Here is an 18220-nt window from a genome sequence, read left to right on the forward strand (position 1 = left end):
GACAGCTTCTTGCATCCTGACTCAGTCACATACCAGCTGTGTAACCTTGGGCAAGTTATTACACTTACTCTGTGTCTCAGTTTTCTCATCTATAAAATGGAGCTATAGGAAGTATCTACCTTATAGTGTTGTTATGAAGATAAATTGAGTTAATCCATGTGAAGCGCTTAGAACACTGACACTCAAGACACACTCAATAGATGTTATTGTTATCAATACTGTTATGTTGATGATGGATAGCTTTTTTGGGCCACATTCTTGGTGAAGCAAACTGATTTTTCGTGTTATTCTGCCTAGGTGTTCCTGGCACTCTGCTTTATAACAATGATATCATTTCTGCCCATAATTTATCATTACTCCCTTCTTACATGTAAGAATCCTGGAGTGCAGCAAGATTAAGAAGCAGTAACTAGTGGAGCCAGTGTTCCGACCAGAATGCTGAGAACCTAAAACAGATGCTCATTCTACTATTTTAAGGTGCTCTCATGAGAAGAGGTGATCAGTGATTACCTCCTAGGTAAGAGACTGGTGCCACTCTCAGGGAGGAAGAACACTGCTTTCTGCCCCCCGCCCATTCTGGCTCCCCAGGTGCAGAGCTCTGCTCTTAGGTATGGGAGGGAAAGTGCTACTTCTGCTTTCCTTAAGGCCCCAGATCTGCATTCCTCATGCCTTAATCAGCCATAGGCCTCCTCAGCGTGATCTGAAGGAGCCTCACCAGGTAAAAGGACTGGAGACATTCTGAGGGCTTTTGGCAAAGGAGGTCTTGGGTACTTTTCCTTTCTGTCTTGGAGGCACATTTCCCACTGAGCATGGGGGTGGGTGACCCCACTGTGGGCAAAGAGGATGTTTTCTTGCCCCAGCCGTGTAGTGTTTTAGAAGATGAACTGGAGACAGAATCTTCTTTCTGAGACAGCTGTTCCTGCAGTTTAATGGGCATGGTTAGCCTTCCTAATCAGGCACTTTGTGATTCAACGAAAACCACAGAGGCACAGGGAGTCGAAAAGACATTTAGCAAACCCATCTCCATAAACACTGGGAATGAGATCTTTGGGAAAATGGGAGAGAAAAGAAAAGAATGAAGCAAATTGTTGAGAAAGGACAAAAATCCCAAATAAAACAAGAAGAAAAATGGTGCCTTGCTGAAAAGATCCGAGGTAAATGACACGTATTAGGAACACGACAGCCATGAAGGTTAAACTCAATGCAAGAAGGTGGGAGTGGGCAGGCAGTGAATACTGCTATGTGTTTTTGGAGTAAGATGGATGACGGCTGTGAAGGTGGCCAAATGGGAAATATGATAAACTCTTAAGTGCAAGCGAGAGAGATTCAAGTAACGAGAATCTCAGATAAGACAAACACAAGGCATAAAACCCATTTTAGAGCAAGCCTGACAGCCGCACGGAAGGGACAGCCAATGAGGGCATGGTGGGGAGATGCGAAGCATGAAGGAGACAAATCCAAAAAGAAAGAGAATGTCTTGGCCGCTATGGCTGTCAAATGGCTTTGAGAAGGAGGCGAAGAGGGACAATGAGGGGCTGAGGCTGACGGACAAATCCCTCAGCCCTGAGTCACATAGCATTAGAGGGATTTGCTTTGTGGTCTGTGACCATAGCTGTTCTGGGATGCACATGAGGGCACATTCAGAACCAATGATGCTGGTTATTTTTCTGTTTGGGATTAGCTCTGAGGTGGAAAACTCTAGCAGACAGCTGTAAACTCCCAGAAGTCACACTGTGTTTCCAAACTTACAGGCCTGAAAGGGAGGGCTCTTTGTTTTCACAATGAAGCCTATGACGTTTTTCCTCCAAGGGCTGCCTCTTTGGTTTTAACTCATAGTTTTTTGATTTTGTCGCAAGCCCTGGCTGAATACAGGTTGGTGGATAGGGATGCAGATTTTGGCTATCAGTAGGCTGGGTTAGAATCTTAGCTCCACAACTTACTGGCCTCAGCTTTCTCACATAGGATGGAGATGATCGTGGGCTGGCTGTGGGGACCAAGTGAGGTAAGCTGAGTAGGATTCTCAGCATTATGGCAAGACTGTGCTAGATGCTGGGATATGGAACAAGACACAGCCCAACTCCATGTGGCCTCTAGGCTGTGAAGTGAGGCAGGCATGCTACAAAATGCCTTAATAAAGTATGAGAAATGCACCCGTGGAATCATACTCAAGGCCTGGAGGAGGGCTGTGTTCAACTCTCTCAGGGGGTGGTTGAGGCCACGGAGGTGCTTTGAACTTGTAACCTGGCGTTTACTGGTAGGAGAAGGACATTTCAGGCTCAGGGACAATATAAGAAAAGGCATGGACATAGGTAGGGGTGCATACATCTTTTTGAATTAGTGTTTTCATGTTCTTTGGATAAATACCCAGAAGTGAAATAGGTGGATCATATGATACAGTGTTATTCACAATAACCAAGACGTGGAAGCAACCCAAGTGCCCATCAATGGATGAATGGATAAAGAAGATGTGGTATATTTATACAATGGAATACTACTCAGCCATAAAAAAGAAGAAATCGCGCCATTTGTGACAACATGGATGGACCTTGAGGGTATTATGCTAAGCGAAATAAGCCAGACAGAGAAAGACAAACATCATATGATTTCACTCATGTGAAGATAAAATGAACACATGGATAAGGAGAACAGATTAGTGGTTACCAGAGGGGAAGGGGGTATGGAGAGGGAGAAAGGGGTAAAGGGGCACATGTATATGGTAATGGATAAAAACTAGACTATTGGTGGTGAACACAATGCAGTCTATACAGAAGCCAAAATATCACGATGTACACCTGAAATTACACAATGTTATAAACCAATGTAACCTCAATAAAATAATTTAAAAAGAAAGAAAAGAAAAGGCATGGAGTGGTGAAATAGTATGGCAGGTTTGGAACCCAGACATAGTTTTGTTTCTAAAAAGTGCTTTTCACAGGAGGTTAATAGGTATAACGGAAAGAGAAGCCTCCATGTTTAAATGAATTTTAGAAATTTTAGGTTAAAGAAACAAATGAGTTTCGTTACTGGAGGACTTATAAAAGTCTTCCATCTGCCTATATATACAAGCAATCTCCAAGAGGGAAGTTTAGGGCACAGTATCTTCTAAACTTATTAGAGCACAGAAACTTTTCTGAAGAGGATCTTGCAAATCTAGTATTCTACTCCTCCACCCACAAACAATGAGAGGAAATAAATTATAAAAAGAACATTTTATGAAATGCTGACCTCAAGAGTGAGGAAGGCAACCAAGACGGCTGTGGGTAGGTTACTTGAAAAGCAATATTGCAATAACAATAGAAATCTAAAATAAAAAGTGTCACCACCTTTGGATAACATTAAGCATACAAAGTTGCTTAATTACCAATCCAATTAAGGAAGGTAAGCAGCCCTGGACTTCACCCCTTGTGGGGTGGATGTGGCAAGACACAAAACAGAAGTCACCATCAAGTCTTCCTGGGTTTTGCTTTCAAAAAGTCTAACTCGTGGAGAATTTAGAGGTGTTGTGGAGGAGGTTCAAGGCAGGGAGAAGGAGATTCATAGGCATAGAGAAAGTGTCTTAGCCATGCAAAGAGAGAGTGGAGCTCCCTCCATCCCCAGACTAGAGAATTCCTTGGATGTCAGTGGGCAAAAAAGCCAGCTCTACTTCCTTGCAATGCGACTGGGAGGCATCAAGACCCTAGACAAGTTTGCCCGGCTGGCATCTCAGTAGAGAGGAAGTATTAGTTATCTAATGCTGCATAACAAATTGCCCCAAAGATAGTGGCTTAAAAGAGCAAACGTTTAGCATAACATGAGTATAATAGGAGAGCTCAGATCAGAGAAAAAGGAACATCAGAGCAAATGTACACAGATTGAGTGAGATACAATGTTACTGTGCTTTGTGCTTTATGGGTCCAGTAAACATCTGTGAAAGAATGAAAGAATAAATGAATGATTGGGGGCTTATTGCATTGGTACCAAAGGAGAATAGAAATAAACAGCTTGGAAAAGATTTTTTAAAAACCAGCAAAACATTTATTACATCATGGTTTCTATAGGTCAGGAACTGGGGTATGTCTTAGCAGGATCCTTTAGCTCTGGGTCTCTAACAAGACTGCAATCAAGGGGTCAGCTGGGCCTGTGGTCATCTCAGGGCTCAACTGGGTAAGATGAGATCTTCTGAGATCACTCATGTGGTTGTTGGCAGGATTGAGTTCCTTGTATGCTTCTAGACTGAGGGCCTCAGTTCTTTGCTGACTGTTGGCCAGAAGCCACCCTCTGTTCCCTGCTGATGGAAAGATGAGTCTTTCCATAGGGCAGCTCACAACATAGTAGGTGGCTTTATGAGAGTGCACAAGAGCCAGAGACTGCTAGCAAGACAGAAGTCAGTCTTTTGTAACTAAATCTTGGAAGTGACATCTCATCACTTTTGCCGTATTTTATTTATTAGAGCAAGTCACTGGGTCTGGTCTGCACTCAAGGGGAAAAGATTACACAAGGGAGTGAATACCAGGAGGTGGGGTCTAGGAGATGGGGACCATTGGGGGCCATGTCAGAAGCTGCCTACCGCAAAGGACTTCAATCATTCTTACAAGAGCTCTCTATAAGCCTGGCTTGGAGGCAGCAGAGAACTGAAGTTAACTGAGGGGAAGATAATGGAGAAATCACTGGTAGTCTGTGTAGGTAGTTGACCAGTCACAGAGGAGGTCTACCCTCTATCTTGAGACTACATCAGATTCTAGAATCATGATACAGGTACAAGGTGTTATGGAGAAAGTCCCAAGAATGGGCTGGAGTGGAGGCATATTTACAATTTTAATAGATACTGGCAAATTGCCATCCCAAAAGGATGTACCAATTTTCATATACAGAATTCACGATCCTTCTGTATTTTCTTTCTTTTTACTGGAAACATGTTATGCAGCTAACTCTTGAATACAGTGGAGTACAAGTGATAAGCGTAAAATGTTCATGTTCAGTCCAAGTCAATAAAAGATGAATCATAGATATTATTGAACAGTAAAAGAAGAGTTCTGAGGTTAGATTTAGTGAAGTTCAAGGAGGGAGAGCGGCTTGTCAAACAGTAAATGAAAGTCAGGTTGGGAAATGTTGAAGAAGAGAAAGGAACAAAATTGACTAGAGGAAGGACTTTGAGTCCAGTATGGAGAAATATTCCAACTTGGAAGCCCAAGCTCATCCAAACATTAGCCTAAACTGACTCTGGGGTCATTCATTCATTTATTCATTCACCCAGTGACTATTTGGTTCACTTGCTATATGATAGGCATTGTGCAAGACACTGAGGATCTGACAAGTGACTAGACTGGTGCTCAGGAAGCTACAGCCAGTGGGCCAAATCCAGCCCACTGCATGAACATGTAAAAACGTTTTATTAGAACACAGCCACGCTCATTAACTTGTGAATTGTCTACGACTGTTTTTGCACTATGACAGTAGAGTTGAGTCATTGTGACAGAGACTATACGGCCTGCAAAGCCTAAAATATTTATTATTTGGTCCTATATAGAAAACGTTTGCCAACCTCTAGGCTGGACAGTCATGATCCCTACTCTCCTGGAGCTTACCATGTATCAAGAAAGACGGACATTAATCAAATCATTTCCTGAATATAGAATCACAAACTATGAATGGTGTTCTGGAAAATTACATGATACTGTGATAGAACATAGCATGGGGCAGTTTTGATAGAGTGGTCAGGGGATATTTCCTGAGGACATGGATTTTTTTTACAGACTCAATGGATGAGAAGGAGCCAGGCTACAAACAATTGGGGAAGAGATTTCCAAACAGAGGGAAGAGAATGTGTCAAGAATCTGTGTTGAGAAAGAGCTTGTCCCTCCAGGGAACAAAGAGGAGATCAGCATGGCTGGAATGTGGAGAGTGAGATGAGACTGAATTGGGATCAGATCCTTAAGGCTCTCCAGGCCGTGGTCAGAGACCTGGATTTTGTTTCAAGTACAATGTGAAGACGTTGAAGATTTTTTTTTTTTTTTTTTTTTTTTTTTTTTTTTTTTGTGAGGAGATCAGCCCTGAGCTAACATCCGCCAATTCTCCTCTTTTTTTGCTGAGGAAGACGGCCCTGGGCTAACATCTGTGCCTATCTTCCTCCACTTTATATGGGACGCCACCACAGCATGGCTTACCAAGCAGTGCGTCGGTGCGCGCCCGGGATCCGAACCAGCGAACCCCGGGCCGCCGCAGCGGAGCGCGCGCACTTAACCGCTTGCGCCACCGGGCCGGCCCCAGACGTTGAAGATTTTTATGATGGGTTTTATGAATCTCAGAGGCCACTCGATCTTATCTAATTAGCTGATTTGAAGAGAGCTGAGACTGGAGAAATGTTTAGTACTCAGACCCTCTCTCTTCTTTACCTTGATGTAACTGTTCAGGACACGTGGACAGAAATAGGATGGTTTATTCACTGATTGGTGAGGCGCGTCAGGTCAGCCACAGAGGAGAGAAGCCCACGGAAGCTGCCAGAGAAGTGGAGCTGTGCAGCCTGGTGGCAAATTTGACAAGTGTACCTTCTAGTGGAAAAGTCATATTGCTGGGTCATGCAGCCCATGGAAAGTTCTGAACCACAGGACTCCCTGGGAAATACTCATCATAGGACTTTTGCAGTGAAGAAGGAGGCTGACGGTCTTTAAAACCACTAAGGCTATATAATATTTATCACATATAAATAAGCTAATAGTCACGGACAACTCATAATCTCCACGACAAACCCTCTTCCTCCAACTCCTGCCATCATTTCCAGTGTCGAGACCTCTCACAGGTGCTGAAGATGGCCCTAGTTTGGCTTTGTAATTATTGCTGAAATTGTTCAGGCTTGGAAAGCAACAGCTAAACAAAACAACTCCATACACCTCTCCTTGCCAATGAGCAAGGAATCCATTCACCTTTTCCAGATTTTACCTTATCTTTACGTCTTTTTAACCTCCAAGAAGAAACATAATATAGGCCTGAGTTTGGAAACTATAACCAACACCTTCCCTCAGTAGACGGCTGTGTAACGAATAAGCTTTCAAGGTGTCTTCTAGTTTTATTAACAAGCTAGTATTTAAACCACTTAAAACGGTGTCACTTTTTTATAAAATCACCCCACTGAGCAATGAGAAAACCAAAGGGCAAGCTTCTTAGGACAAAGTGTTATTGGTGAATAGTGTAGTCATTGCTGATGGCTTCAAGGTGTGACATTATAAAAATGAAGCTGTGTATGCCCAAATGCAAACATTTTTTCCCCCACGGGTTATCATGTTAGATAAAAAGTATATGATAACATCTAAGCAAATGTTGTGGAAAAATTCCTTACAGTTGTTTTATAATCAAGAATGATATAAATTAACAGTTAATATAATTAAGAACCTATAAGACAATATCATTATCATTAGAGAAGGCAAAGACAAATAAAGTGGCCAAACCTTTAATGGACATTTTTTCGTTCATCTGTGGGTTAGAGATCTGGTTTCATCCCTGAGGAGATGATAAGGAAAAGGTGGGATTACCAGGGCCTAGAAGCCCAGAGAGAAAGGGCTGCAGGGCTGGCGTTGGGAGTGTTGAAAGAAGCCGGAGATTGGAGCTGGAATGCTGCTGGAATGATCTTGATCGGAGAAGGAAAATAGAAAGAAACTCTCTTACCCTTTCCTCGTCTACTATCTCCTATTAGCAAAACCTAATAGGAAGCCAGCTGGCAAGGGAGTCTGTGAAATTTGGTCCCAGTTAGCATCACATACAGAGTCTAAAATGGTGGATTTAGAGCTGAGAGGCATTAGATAAAGAATTGACACAAAAATAGCCTTTTGTGTGAATAAAGCATCTTAGATCAATAGGAGCCCCTTTGCACTGGGCTAGCCTCTGGATCCTTTTGATTTGACCCCATTAAATTCTGATAGCTTCCTTTCTTTCTGGCATAAAATATCCCAGGCTCATCTTGTGCCTATCATGCCCTAGACCTCAAGTCAGCTGTTTCTGCAAAATGCCTAGGTTCCTTTTAGCAGGGAATGGTATTTAGAGAGCAAAATCTGGGCATCATGGGTGTTCATCTTAAACCCTCATTTTAAGTAGGCGTTTGGCTACAATCCATATTGTCTGTTTATAATTGTAACCTACCACCAGTTCAAGAGTTTTGATGAGGAGGGCTATCTGCTTTTGCTGTCAATCTTTTGTGGAAAGAGATGGTTCCAGGCTATTTTAAATTTCTCTCATCACTGTGCTTGTTTTCACTGGTTTCATGCTTAGTCTTCAAGCTTCTGTTTTTAAGCCCTAAGGCATATTTCAAGTTGACAATATGATTTATAAGTTATTATTCTGTAAGAAGGTAAACGAGGAGTGACACTAAAATCAGTCAAATGGACAAAAAAATAAGTTTTGGTACCTTTGTGTTATCGGGAGCTCACTATTGTGGGAAATGGGTGACAGTCGAGGAAATAAAATGTTAAGCAAAATTGTGGCAGGAATCTGAATTGTGAAAAAGCTGTGGATTTTCTATATAATTAAATGGTGGAAAAACTGGTGCATGTAGTGGAAACCTCATTATAAATCTAGGTGTGCAGAGATCCTCAGAATCACTCCGGGAAATCCTTGCTGAAGCTCATCAACTCCTTTGGATCACCAACAGCTATGTTGAGACCGAGTGACATTATCATAATCTTTGCCCCCCCATAGACCCTATTCACTTTCATGCATCTTCAGAATATACTCTAATTATCCAATTACCTCCCTGCACATAAAAGTTATAAGCTTTATCATTTCAAATGTGAAAAACTCCATGAGACTGGTTAACTTAGAAAAATGATATTTTGATAATTGTGCTTAGGTATGTCTATGACAAAACCTTTTAAAAGCTCAAAAATTTCAAAACATAATTCCTAAATCTTTGAGTAAAGTGAATGATTCAAGAAGATGTGCCGTATGTATTTGTGGCTTTAAGAAGCCCCCAAACCTCACTAAGAACTCTATTTTGAGACATACTGGAGCGTAGACATTCTGAATACTGCCCTCTGCTATTGGTTTGGTTCTAATCAGAAGGGAACACTCCCAAGGAGCTAGATGAAGAAATGAAGTATCATATTTATTACTAAGGCCTGTCAAGTCCCAAAGTATGGGGTTCTCTGGTCAAACTAGACTGGAAAACACAGCTTGGATCTGATCTTCCGTTACCTTCCATATGTAGATCTTGAACAATCCACTGACAGCATCGGGCTGCTCGCCGAGTCTGAAGACTCTCACTCAGTCAGCTCAGTGGAGATCACTGTCTGCTTCAGGATCTCAAAGGCTTCACAGGAGGGGGCCAGGGAGGACCCTGTGGCCTGATCTGGGGGGGATTCTGACTGCTGGGAAGCAGAGGAGGATCTTGGCTTTCTTACCTCAGAGATCTGTGGAGGCCATTGAACGAGAGAGTGGGTGGAGTCCTTTCCTTGCTTTTGAGGCAAACTGAGTCTGTCCTTTGGAAGGCAAATCCTCTGGAATCTCACCAATCAGATTAGTTACCCTCACCCTATAGGGAGGAGCAAGGAGAAGGTGGAGTTAGAGGTTGAAACTCTAACTCTTTGGGAGCCTCCCTAAGAGGGTGGACATTTTGGTAGACACTCTTTCTTCTTTGGAAATCTGAGGACAGGAGAATAAGGAATCTTCTTCTTTGAGAAGCAGGGATCTGAATTCAAATGGCTTCAGGGGCCAGGAAGGTGTTATAAATAAGTGAACGGGGCTGGGTAGGAAATGAGGGAGCTGGAGATACATACCCTGTCCAAAACCCATGGGGTCCGCTCAGGTCCAGCTGATGTTGGCATAGGAGAATATGGGTTCGGTGTTGCCAGACCTTCTAATTTTTCAAGAGAAGCTAGAAATTAGTTTTTTTATATCATATTTTCCAATTTAGAAATTTTGACAAGTAATTCAACTTTTAAAAAAATGCCGTGCAGGCCAAACAGAACATATCCATGTGTTGGACTTGGCCCAGGAGTTGCCAGTCTGTGGCGTCTGATTTGCAGCATCATCAATTGATTCAACAAAGCATGATTTTTTTCCCCACCCCTAGTTAGGCTGGTGAAATGAGCCATACTGCCAAGGATCAGAATAAGAAAAAGGAAAATCCTGAATGTATTGTGTATTGGTGTTTGATCTTTCTAGACTCTCTTCCATGTCCCTGCCCTATCTCTGACTCAAGACAAACAGTCTTGGCCTCTTTCTCTTGCTCTGCTGCTTCCCTTGGCATCTTCTTCCTCTTTAAGTCACGTGGTCCTGGTAAGCACAGCATCAACACACTGACTCTGGCTGAAGTTTGCTGTCAGTCTGATTAGCAAACGGAGGAACGAGGAGCCGCTGTCCTCGACAGATGAGACACGGAGCCCCATTTTCAGACCAAAAGGCCAAGCCTCCATCCTGTGTCAGTACCAATGTCACTCTGCATTCTGCAAGGGCTGGAGTCAAGTGCGCAGGACAGCTTTGGACAGAGCCCATCTTCAGCGCGTCAGTGCCTCTGTGCGGCTGGTGATGGCCTTGAAATGCCGAGTGCGATTAGAGGGCTCCTCCTTAAGTCCACCTGACAGTTTGCATCCGGCTCAGGTGCTTTCTGGGCAGAGAAACTTCAGACATTTATTCATCATTCAACAAACATTTATTGAGTTCCTGCGATTAGCCAGGGACTGTTAAGGCATTGGGAATTCAGCGTTGAACAGGCTAAACTTGGTCTCTGCCTTCATGAAGCTTACGTTTTAGCCAGGGGAGACAGGTAAGCAAACACACAAATAAAAGATGATTCAGCTGGTGATGGTGCCATGAAGAAACTAAAGCAAGGTGATGTAGTAGTGACTGATAATGGGGTCTCCTTTAATTGGTGTGGCTGAGGGTTCCTCTCTACAGAGATGATGTTTGAGCTGATACCTGAATCATATATACTTTTTAAGTGTCCATGTCGGGTTTTTCTTCCCCTTTATTAGATCCTTAGTCCTAGAGGTAATGAAGAAACAAGATTATTAATGTTAAATAAGATTAAGGTCTAGAAATGGCATACACCAAAGTATTGACAACGAATATCTCCTAGTAGTGGGATTCATGTATTCATTTAATTTAAGAAGCATTTATTGAGTACCTAATATGACCCTGTACTGTACTAAGAGCTGGGAATGCAGTTGTGAACAAGGCAGATGATATTATTTGGTTAAAACACGAAGAGTTTTATGAGGGAAACAGTGTGTTGTGATAAATTATAAAAAAGAGAAGCACCTGATTTATAATGGTGGGTCAAGTCAACTTAAACTGAGACTGAGAAATGAGAAGGATTCAGTCATGTGAAGCATACTGAGGGTGGGGACTGAGAGGAGTATTCCAGGTAATGGGAGCGGCATGTGCAAAGGTCCAGGGGTTGGACACAATTTGTTATAGTAGGGGAACTGAAAGAAAATTTGTTAGAATGGAGCAGAGAGGTCAAGAGATAAGACTGGAGAGATTTAGAGGGGCCAGATCAGGCAAGCCCTGGAGTCAAGGAGAGGAGTTTGGACTTTATGTGAAGAGCAATGTGAAACTATTGAGGGGTTTTAAGATGGAAAGTGATATGACTCGATATTTTTAAGATCACTCTTGGTTGTTGAGTGGAGAAAGGGTTTTTAGGGACAGAGTAGAAGCAGGGAGACCTGTCAGGAAGTTCTTGCATTCATTCTGGTGAGAGATAATGGTGGCTTGGACTAGGCAATCAGAACTGATGTTTACAGTCCTGTAAGTTGGCTATTGCACAACTCCTGGGGGTACCCTTCACCTATACAGCAATGTAAACAATGTTTCCTGGAGTCAAGCAGTGGAGTGGCCCCAAGTCTGGGGCAGTAGTAGCAGCAGAGAGAGATAGAGAGAAGCATTTGGATTTAGGTTGTGCTAATAGATTGGGTTGGGGGGGAGGGGAAGGGAAGGAGAGGACACTTAAGATTGACTCCTAGGTTTCTGAGTTGGATAACTTGAGGGATGTTGGTTGCATTTTCTTAAATGGGGAAAACTGGATCTGAAACAATTTAGGGGAGAAAAAGCAAGAGATTTTTCTTAAATTTGTTAAGTGTAAGATGTTGGGAGATATCCAAGGGAAGATGTCAAGTAGATAGTAGGATATATAAGTCTGGAATTCAGAGCGGAAGTCTAGGCCAGATACAAAACGTTGGAGTCATCAAGATCAAGGTGGTATTTAAAGCCATGAGTGAAGAGAGGAAAAATGAGGTCATGTGTCTGTGACTTGAGGAACTTGATAGATGGGGTAAGAAGAAGTGGAAGAGTTGGCTAAGAAGATGGATGAAGAGCCACCCTGAACTAGGAGGAAATCGGTAGTGTGCAGCATCAGAGAAGGAACATAGATGGTTTCTGCTCTAAGGTGTTGTTTTTAATTAAAATAACAAATACAAATACAAATCATCTTTGGTGATGCAATTGCATGTACATTATTTTTGAGCTGATTTTGCTCCACAAGGTGACCAATTGCCCCTGTGAGTGGTGGTGGGTGTCAGTGAGATGTGATTCAGGGGTGCATGGGACCTAACACCCTAGATTCACTCTCAAGTAAAATCAGTACAGCTGAAGTCTGCCTGTTGTAGGGCAGTGGTTCTCACAGGGGCAATTTTGACCCCCGGGATATTTGGCATTGTCTGGAGACGTTTTCATTTGCTAAAACAGGGTAGTGGTGGTGGTGGGGTTGCTACTGGCATCGAGTGGGTGGAAGCCAGGGACACTGCTAAACATCCTACAATGCACAGGACAGCCTCTCACAACAAACAGTTGTCCAGCCCAAAATGTCAATAGTGCTGAGATTGAGAAATCCCATTGTATTGAGTGCAGAGTTAAATTACTTGTCGAGATTTCATTGTTCCTTCCTGAAAGACCTCCTTGAGGGAAAAGAGAAAGCTGCCAGGTCAAAGTTTTAACTGTCCCCATTTCTTGGGAACATCTATGCCCAGACACAGGGAGTTGATTGAAAGATTTCTTGGCTGATGTTTCACACATAGGCATCCCCAGGCTGTCAGAGATGTAATTCATAGAATAATTTCTGTGGCTCAGATATGCAGAGTTTTTTTGGTTTTTGTTTTTTTTCTGGAGAGAGAGAGAGAGTTGAAATCTTTGTTTGTGGAGAGAATTATAAAGACAAAAGCACCAATGTTGCATTTTATTTCAATTATTCACTTATGTAAAAAAGGGCTTGGTGCCTGAAGGAAAATAAGTGACCAGACTAATCTTGGTCTCACATATGGACTCAAAGCAATGTGACATTTCTATATGGCCCAAGATTTTTCCGTCATGGGAAACGTGTCTATGGGAGGAGGGTGAAGGGTGATTGGCGAAGAGAGAATCATGTAGAACTCAGAATTTTAGATCCTTAAGGAACTTTAGAAATCATCTAATCAGACCTTTTTATAATCAAATACTTTAAACTTTAAGGGAATCACGTATAGCCTCATACTCTCCTTCCCTAACTTTGGAAGAGTACAAAGATTGCATGAAAAACTTGAAAAGTGGTATAAAATTGGCCTGAACTTTCCAGGTCTGGAGGAGATCTGCAAATAGATGTTTACTATGGAGGGAGGAGGAGGAGGAAGAATGTGCAACATAAGAAAGACTCTAGTGCAGATTAGTAAAGACTATGTTAGCATCTAGATTCACATAAGAATTAAGGTAAGGGTACAATGGGGAATTTTGGTCATCACTGCAAACTTAATCCTTTAACAACGCCTGCACATAGGAGGCACTCAGTAAGTATCTGTTGAATGAATGACTCAAGGAAATTGGTGCAAAAGCAAACTTGATTGATTTGTGAGGGTGGGGAAGAGTAGCATGCGCATTGAGGAAGATGATATTGCCTCTCTTAGTCTTTGCCTAATAAGATGATTCAGAGAAATAGATGGTTAAGAGGGATAGTAATAAAAAATTTCAGCTGATATTTTTATTCAGTTTCACGGAACAAAATACATAAATACAGTGGCTTAAATATGGAAAAGGTGTATTTTCTTCATGCATTGAAAAGTTGGGAGATTTGTAGGAAGTCCAGAGCAGGTGTGGGGACTCAGACATGCTATCAGGGAGCTGGGGTCCTTCTGCATTTGTTCTTCATCAAGCATTCTTTGCATATATCTTTGTCAAAATAGACACAAGATGGGTATTCTATGTAGTGGGGACAGGAGCCACACTGCATTTGAATAAGGATTAAAGACATTTATATGTCATTTATACCCCAATAAAGCTTAAATTAAATAAAAATAATTAGAAGGCAAAGAAAAATTGGAACAACAAGTAAAGAACATTCTTTCAAAAAATGTAACAGTGAATCCAGTGCCTTGAATCACGGAAGGGCACCCAGTGGCTGCTGGTGTTTTTCTAGATGGGAGAGATTTGATGTAGTATACTTATGCTGATTTGAGAGAGTGGTTGAAGATATAGATGAAAGAGGGTATACTTGAGGAAATAAGATTTCTGAGGGAAAAAAGTGGATGGAATTCAGCTCCTGGGGAGAGAGATAGGTCTTTGAGAGGAGAAAGAATACTTCTTTCCAATTAGCAAGAATGAAGAAAACTGATATTTTTGTTAAAGAAATAAAGAGTAGGGTATGGATTTTGGTCTATGTAGGAGATATAGAAGTGATATGCTATTTTGAAATGTTTGCAGAATCAAATACATTTTTCCTTTTGTTCTATAATTTATACATAAATAGTAACATGTTTTTGTAGATATCATGATTAATGGTCACAGGCTAATCTTGGCTCATGGAAATGTTTTGTTTATGCCTCAGAGAAAGTAGAGGATTCCAAATAAAATCTGGACTTTTGTCCTGTTTTGAAAAATTAAAAAAAAAAAAAGATGGGTATTCTATGTCCAGGCATTGTGTCCTCCTTCCAACCAGGAAGAAAAGGAAGGACAAGAGTTGTTGAGTCTATTCCATATTTATCAGGAAAACAATAGCTTTTCCAGAAGCCCCACCCTGTAGAATTCTACTTATATCTCATTGGCCAGAACCGGGTCACATGCTCATTCCTAACTGCAAGGGACTCTGGGAAAGATGTTTGTCAGCCATCCTGGACAAGATATGGGTTCCATTAGTAAAGAAGAGGTTCTGTTAGTAAAGAGGAGCATGGCACACATCCCTAATTCCACAAGTGAAGGGAGAAAGGTGCTTGTCAGGAAATTGACTAGCCTGTTCCTTTCTAGTGAGTTTGCGTCAATGTGGAAGCCTCATTCCAGTCCGTAAGACTTGGCTTGAATTAGGATGCAGAGCAGCATGGAGCTTTAGTAAAACATCATCTGTTTATCACCACCTGCAAACTGGGCTTTGGTCTCTGCTAAAGGTCACATGGTGGGGGGCCCGTAAGTTGTCAGGTGTCTGGGAGATATTAGTGCCAAGTGAGACAAAATGAATACAGCTATGGCTATTTTTTGTCACTGTGAGCCCCATACTTACTACAGACGTCACATTTGGCCACAGGAAAATACACCAAAGCATCATGCTGAGCCCAATGGAGCAATTCCAAACACGACTGAATTTTTCTAAGTTATAGAATGCAGCCAACCAAGTGAGAGAAATGATTTGTACACACCAAGCACTCAGTAAATGGTAAGTGTGGTTATTATCGTTTAATGGGTAATATTGACCAAAAGGGAAATCTGATGCAGATGGAATTACATTAAGGTAACTAACAAGGATATAAAATATGTATGGTTAGGAGGTTTGCTAAAGTATAATTATAATTTTGTGTGCAAGTGGAGAGAGTGAAAGGAAAGAACTGTGGTTGGAGAGGATTTAGGATTCTTTTTCTAAGTGTGAAGGAAAGCCATTGGGGTGAGGAGAGGAGGATGCTGAGCAGGGGAGTGACATGATCATATTTATATTTTGGAAAGATCACTGTGTATTATTGAGAATAGACAGTAGGGTGTAAAGGTGAAATCAGGGAGACAGAGGCTATGTCAGTAGTGCAGGTGAGAAATGATGGTGGCTTGGATCACAGTTGCTTATAGTGGAAGGAGTGAAGAGCAGTCAGATTTAGGACATATATTTTGAAGGTAGAACAGACAGGACCAACTGATGTATTTTATGTGGGACTCGAGAGAAAGAGAGGAGGCAAAGATTACTTTTTTGAAATGATGGAGTTGCCATTTACTGAGAGGGGGCACCTGTAGGAGGAACGGGTTTAAGAGTAAGTGGTGGGATCGATAGTTCTTGGCCGTGTTAAATTTGAGATGCCTATTAGACACCCAAGTAGAGACTTAGCTAGGTAATTGGAAATTTGAGTCTGAAGTTCAGGATTGATGTCAGGGCTGAAAAATCACATTTTAAAGTCCTTATTGTATAGATGGGATTTAAAGCCACAGTGCAGGATGGGCTCTTTGAGGGAATAAGTGTAAATAGAGATGAGAAGAGATTCAAGGACTGGATCCTGGGATAGTCAGAAGGAGCAGACAGTGAGCAACGGAGATATGAGACATGATATCTAGGAATCAAAGTGCAGAAAAAGCCCAGCAAAGAGAGGATGATCAACTGTGTCAAATGACCCTGAAAGTTTGAGTGCAATGAGAACAAGAGTCAATCATGGTGTTGGCCTTATGGAGTCACTGGGAACATTTATCAAGAGCAGTTCCATTGGTGTGCAGAGGATGACAGCCTGATTGAAGAATAGAGTTCCAGTGACTTCTCCAAGGTTCCATGGGAAGATTCATGACATGATTTGTTTGGTGTGTAAAGAAGTTTGAACTTCATCATGAGGGCAATAGGGTTTTAGCGAGAAGAGTGACATAGTCAGATTTGCACTATAGAAAGATCACCCTGGCTGTAGTATGGCAGAAGGAAGGTCAACGTGAAAACTGTTGTTGGATGATGGTGGCCAGAGCCAGAGCTAGGCTAGTGGCATTCAAAATGGAGAGAATAACTTGATTTGAAAGAAATTAAGGAGCTAGAACCCATAGAACTTGAAGATGGGTTGGAGGTGGGAGGTGGGAGAGAAAGAGGTGGGTTCAAATCCTGGTTCTGCCACTTGGTAACTCTGTGACCTTGAGCAAGTCTCTTAGTGTCTCTGTGCCTCAGTTTCCTCATCTGTAAAATAAGGCTAATAACAGTATCTATTTCATAGGGCTGTTCTAGGATTAAATGATATAATGTATGGCAGGGTCTGACATATGGCAGCTATTGAGAACCATAAACAGAACCTTTGAACATTTTAGATATGTTGAACCTTTTGCTAAGCATCCTCTTGCTGGGGACTGATACTTCCTTGTTTAGCAATAAGAGCTGACTTATCCCCTTTGAGGAAGGCAGCAATAACCGTTTATAAGAATCCACAGCTCAGGCGACTCATATTTTCGCCAGGAATTTGACATGATTCATATTTAATACTAGGTGTCATATAAGCTATACATTATTATTTTATATCATTAGTGAGACTCAAATATCAAGAGTCACTTTGGCTAAAAGGATTCACTCAGAAAAAGGTGGATATGATTGGTTGTCCCTGTGATTGACATGCAGTGACAGGTTTAATGGGACAAAAATTTTACATGCAGGTTGATTTGCATATATCATGCCTTCAATTTGCCCACACCGATTGGGCACTTAGGTACACAATTACCCAATTACTGGGTGCCATTTCCTAATTGCAGGGCACTCACAATTTGCTTCCTTTTAGGAAAGGTGGCACTTTTGAGTTTCATAGTAGAATTAAAAGCATCTGACAGCTAAGTATTCCTTTCCTAACTGGATGATGGTGTTATTTCTGCAGGGGCTAGGCATAGTAGTTAAGAAACTTAAGGAGCTATTAGATTTAGATGTAGATTAGATCTACATGGAGATTGCTGATATTTTACTGGACATCATGTTGGAATTCCTTGTTCTGGGATGCACCACTGAAGCATCAAGGAATTTTGTCTGTAGGTGCCAATGTCTCTGCCTACTTTGAGAATCACCTGTGCCTGGGTGGGGATAATAACACCTTCCTTCTAGCTTATGCTTCTCCATTAATTGGGATGCTCTTGCCTCAAAGGCAGGGGTATTCTCTTTATCCATCTGGTATGCCCTTGTCTATCACTCCACTGTTCCTGGCATTCAGATAGACCTAGGGAGGTTTCTATTTCTGTTCAGCGTAAAAGGTGCTCCTTAGCGGACTAGGATGTAACAGCGAACTTGGAAGTTTGACTCTGTCCCAGATCCCAGTTGGGTGGAAAGTCACTGGAGATTCTTCTGGAGTTGCTTGAAGAAAGAACCAATCTTCCTTTC

Source organism: Diceros bicornis, chromosome 26, assembly GCF_020826845.1.
Source record: "Diceros bicornis minor isolate mBicDic1 chromosome 26, mDicBic1.mat.cur, whole genome shotgun sequence".
NCBI classification, from domain to species: domain Eukaryota; kingdom Metazoa; phylum Chordata; class Mammalia; order Perissodactyla; family Rhinocerotidae; genus Diceros; species Diceros bicornis.